Consider the following 5862-nt stretch of genomic DNA (forward strand, 5'->3'; position numbering starts at 1 on the left):
AATCTTGTGTCTTCTTATTTCAGTTTTATTCTATCTATCAGTCAGTTTATTTCCGAACTTTTATTGTTAACTGATTGATATTGACTTACAAGATTCCAGAGTATCATTTTATCACTAAATTGACACATTAAAAGATAAAAGGTTGCGAAAATTGTTGGTATTTATTCAAACCCTATTTCTAAACAATCTTTCACCTTTACCCGATCCTATCAGAGTTTATGGTGATGCCTTTAGGATTAACGAACAGACCAGCGATGTTCTTGGATCTCATGAATAGCGTGTTTCAGCCGTACTTGGATCAGTTCGCCATAGTTTTCTTAGACAACATCCTGATCAATTCGAAAAGCAGAGAGGAGCACATTCAGCATCTGAGGATCGTATTACAGACTTTGCAAGACAGACGACTGTATGACAAGATCAGTAAGTGTGAGTTCTGGATAGACAGAGTGTCATTCTTGGCCATATCATATCTCAAGATAGAGTGGAGGTTGATCCCAGTAAGGTCAAGACAGTCCGAGATTGGCCAGCGCCTAAGAGTGTGACAGAGATCCGAAGTTTCTTAAGGTTGGTCGGGTACTACAGGAAGTCTATTCAAGGATTTTCTTCTGCCTTGACGAAGAAGTATGCCAAACTCATTTGGGGATCTGAGTGCCACGAGAGTTTTGACAAACTGATGAAAGTGAATCGGTTACGGTGCCCAGAAGCGCATCGAAATTTTGAAAAACATGTTTTACCGAGAAAAAATCGAGCACCACAAGTTTATTGTGTAGAAAATAACAAAACATGTACAGATGTCACATAGAGTGTGTTTATATTTTCTTACCTATCAATCACAAGGATTGATGTTTTTGGCTCCAACTAAGTTGTAAAAAACTTAGCTCTTGAGGGTAGACAATCTACAAACTATCCAAGAACACTCCTTGCTCATAAAAAGAGAAAATGTTGTGAAAATTGTTATTGTTTATTCAACCCCCCTTCTAAACTCTCTTTCACATTTACCAAATCCTATCATAGTTTATGGTGATTCCCTCCGGATTGACGAACGTGTCAGCAATGTTCTTGGATCTCATGGATCGCGTGTTTCAGCCGTACTTCGATCAGTTTGTCATATTTTTCAAAAACGACAACTTGATCAATTCGAAAAGCAGAGAGGAGCACAATCAGCATCTGAGTACCGTATTACAGACTTTGCAAGACAGACGGTTGTATGTCAAGTTCAGTAAGTGTGAGTTCTGGATAGACAGAGAGGCATTCTTGGGCCACATCATATCTCGAGATGAGTGGAGGTCTATCCTAGTAAGGTCGAGACAGTCCAAGATTGTCCAGGGCCTAAGAGTATGACAGAGATCCGAAGTTTCTTGGGGTTGGCTCGGTACTACAGAAAGTTTATTCAGGGATTTTCTTCTACCTTGACAAAGAAGAATTCAAAATTCATTTGGCGATCAGAGTGCCATGAGAGTTTTGACAGGCTGATGAAAGTGGATCGGTTACGGTGCCCGGAACAGCAATGGAAGTTTGAAAAACATGTTTTACCGAGAAAAACCGAGCACCACAAGTATATTGTGTAGCAAATAACAAAACATACAAAAATGTCATACATAGTGTGTTTATAATTTCTTACCTATCATTCACAAGGATTGATGTTTTTGGCTCCAACTAAGTTGTAAACAACTTAGCTCTTGAGAGTAGACAATCTACAAGCTGTCCAAGAGCACTCCTTGCTCAAATCACTTCAAATTAGGTCCACCACCAACAAGGAACATTCCCTCTAATTTTGTAGTATAAAAATTAGAGGATTTTTCTTTGAGAAGATTATGCTATCATCAACAAATTGAAGAAGCAAAAAATGAAGAATAATGGATAGAATTTTCGGCCACTTGGGATACAAGGATGAGAGAAGAAAACTTTTTTGGTGCTTGAAAAAGTAGAAAAGTGCATGTGCATGAAATGTCTTGTTTATTGAAAAATTTGCCTCCAACCCTTCTCCTCCCAAGCATGCAATTTATTTGGGCTTGTAACAATTACAAAGCCCATGGAATTTTATTTAAATATCTCAAACACATTTGAGACCAATTAAACTTTGCTTGAATTTACTCAAGTCCACTAGTTGAATAATTATTTCCAATTGGGCTTTAAAAGACCCAATATTATTTAATTAATTCAGCACTTGAAATAATTTAATTATTTGGACTCTACTATGTCCAGTAGTGTTTAATTAATTCAATACTTGAATTAATTTAATTTAGTCCATAATAATGTTTATGAAAATCACAATTTTCAAATACATTATTTATTTGAGCCATATTTTAAATTAGGAACACTTCCATGAATTAAAAGTTACATTCCCCATAATCCTCTTATGGAATTCATACTTCTATTTTTCTTTGCGCTTATAAACTTCTTTATAAGCCGTTCAGCACATTAAACCATTTTTCTTCTCATCGGGATCTAGAAAGTTAGCACTTGTGCGAACCTCAATGTTTCAATGATACAACTAGCAGTGTGTTCACGTCTCAATGTGATTCTGGACTAAACATGTCCTTATTCGAGCATACCCCAGTTGCTCCATTCTTAATTATCAACTCCTTGATAATAAGAATGTCAGAACAAAGTCTGATACTACCCAACCAATCATGTTAAACGCCTAGCAGCATCGTTTACATGATTCCCTATGTATCAAATGATAGTGCCTGCAAGAACCAATCCATTATGGTTAAGGTACAGTATGATCCATTCATCTCATATATCCCGAACGATTCGACAACTATTGTTATATTAAAACCAACACTCTGAGAAAAGTTTTCAAACTACATACACATAAGATCACATAGGATATCCATACCCGAAGGTAAGCGGTGAATCCCTAATTACAATGCATAGACTCCTATATGTTTCGACAAAACACCCAACCTTGACACCTGATGACTCCATATAAGTCGATAAACAAGTCAAAGTGCAATGCTAGTATATGGTCACAATGTTGTCCCGGGTCATAAGGACTAATGGTGTACAACCATAAACTAGGACGTTTCCACTCGATAAGTGAGAACCACTTGGAAAGTCCTTTATGGAGGGTTGTCCAGTGCACTCTACAAGTAGCACTTATCTGCATGCTCGGACATCACAATGTCTCTTACCAATGAAACACGGTACTCACATCGCAGATACTAGTCTCAAACTCGAACAGTCTTTATCCTTCTTAGCGGCAGCTGAATCGACTAGGAATTGTGTTGAATATATAGTATTGCAATTATGAGTTTCATTATACTCATCATATGAGCAACTCATATTCTTTCTACTATTTGTATATTCAAGGACTTTATCTATGCAACTAGCATGAGTATACAGATAAAGATGTGTCAAAACAATAATTTCAAATATAATTAAAATAAATATTGTTTATACATAGAGTTTCAATGTGAATCATCGGCCAACACTTGGCTCGACGGGGACCTACTCTAATAGCTGAAGCAGAGATTGACTTCAGCACAAGTTCTAGCTATTCCATCAGGGCAAAGAGAGTTTGTGCTTTTTACAGATGCTTCAAAGCTCGGTTTGGCACAGTTTTGATGCAGCACAAACGAGGTTATAGCCTACGCGTCTAGACAATTGAAGTTCCATGAGAAGAATTATCTAACTCATAACCTCGTGCTAGTGGCAATAGTATTCGCCTTGAAGATATAGAGGCATTATCTGTACGGAGAGAAGTGCATGATTTTTTTCACCAAATACACAAGAGTCTGAATTACTTCTTCATTTAGAAAGAGCTGAATATGAGGCAGCGGAGATGGCTAGAGTTAGTGAAGGATTATGACTGCGACATTAACTACCATCCGGTAAGGCTAAAGTGGTCGCAGATGCCCTAAGCCGAAAGAATGCAGCAATCAATCAGTTGTCGGTGTAGAGGCCGCTGCAGGCAGAGATTCAAAGGTTCGTGCTTGCGATTTATGCCAATGGTGATGCCCCTAGTCTTTCTATCCTAACAGTGCAGTCGACACTGAGGGGCATGAGTCGAGCAGGGCAGACTTCTGACGAGCAGTTACAGATATGGAGACAGAGGGATGAGTCTAAGGGCCTGAGATTGTATATAGTTGAGGACGACATAATCAGATATCGTGACCTACTATGTGTTCCTAGCAGTGATTCCCTGAGAGCAGATACAATGAGTGAGTCCCACAAAACCCCGTACTCCATTCATCTATGAAGTACGAAGATGTATAAAGATCTGCAGTCTCTATATTGGTGGACGGGCATGAAGCGAGATATCTTCCATTTCATGTCTGAGTGTTTGACGTGTCAGCAGGTTAAGGCCAAACATCAGAGATTGCAGGAAAGCTGAGACCACTACCTACTCTCGAGTGGAAATGGGAGAACATTACCATGGACTTTGTGACAGGGCTACCGAGGACAACTGGAGGATATAAGGCCATTTGGGTGATACTCGATCGACTCACTAAGTCAGCACACTTTCTACTTATCAAGAAGACTTTCACAATGACTCACTATGCAGATCTGTATATTAGGGAGATATTCAGACTACATGGGATCCCAATGTCTATCGTGTCAGACAGGGATTCGAGATTCACATCTGCGTTCTGGAAGAGTCTGGATCAGGCATTAGGTACTAAAATACTATTCAGTATTGTCTTCCATCTTCAGACCGACGGATAATTAGAGAGGGTGATTCAGATATTGGAGGATCTACTCAAAGCTTGCATGATCTACTTCCAGGACAGTTGGGATCTGAAGTTACCTCTCGTGGAATTCACGTACAACAACAGCTATCAGACATCCATCGATATTGCTCCATATGAGGCACTATACGAAAGGATGTATAGGTCACCCGTGTATTTGGATGAGATAGGAGAGAGAGCAAAGTTGGGTCCACTTTTTCATTCAGACTACAGAGTTAATGGCCAAGATCCAAGACATGATGAAGATCGCTCAGAGCCGATAGAAGAGTTATACATAACAACGAAGCAGGGATCTAGAGTTTGCAGTTGGCGATCATGTTTTTTTGAAGGTCGCACCGATTAAAGGTGTGATGAGATTCGGAAAAAAGGTGAAGCTCAGTCCTAGATTCATAAGACCATTAGAGATCCTCGAGAGAGTTGGGACACTAGCTTACAAAGTGGCATTACCGCCAAATCTGGCGAGACTTCATAACGTGTTCCACGTCTTGATGCTGTGGAAGTACATTTTGAACCCTTTGCATGTGTTGAACTATGAGCCATTGTAGTTAACGCCTAACTTGTATTTCTAGGAAAGACCCACTAGAATTTTGGAGAGACATGAGAGGAGGCTCCGGAACAAGGTGATCCAGATGGTCAAGGTCAAGTGGCTAAATTATTCCGAGGAGGAGGCTATTTTGGAGACCAAGACCGAGCTGAGGAGTCACTAAGTTGATTTATTCGACACGCCTTAAATTTCGAGGACGAAATTCTTTATACGGGGGGAGAATTGTAAAGTCTAGGAAATTCTAACTACGTAACTTGACTGCATGCAATCTAGGATTTTGCTAAAAATATGTGTTTAATTATTTTATTGTATGATTATTGCATGAACATGTGTTTTATTAGTTTATTAAAGTTTCATGCATAAGGGCTTTCAGTAGTTTTTCGCGCTCAAACGAGGAACGGAGACCAGAGATAATTGAGGAAGAATATATTTATTAAATGAGTATTTTGAATTACTTCATATATGGTGTATATAAGTGAGATTTTTTGAAGTTGGGCCTTGGTGGTGTATTTTTACTCGTCGGGTCATATTTTAAACCGATACATAAATTTTAGCAAGTTGGAGGACTTTTTGAGGGTTCGGACAATATTTTAAAAAACGTACCTAAACGAAATATTTTTTGAG

This window comes from Primulina eburnea, unplaced genomic scaffold, assembly GCF_022965805.1.
Source record: "Primulina eburnea isolate SZY01 unplaced genomic scaffold, ASM2296580v1 ctg618_ERROPOS4304869, whole genome shotgun sequence".
NCBI classification, from domain to species: Eukaryota; Viridiplantae; Streptophyta; class Magnoliopsida; order Lamiales; family Gesneriaceae; genus Primulina; species Primulina eburnea.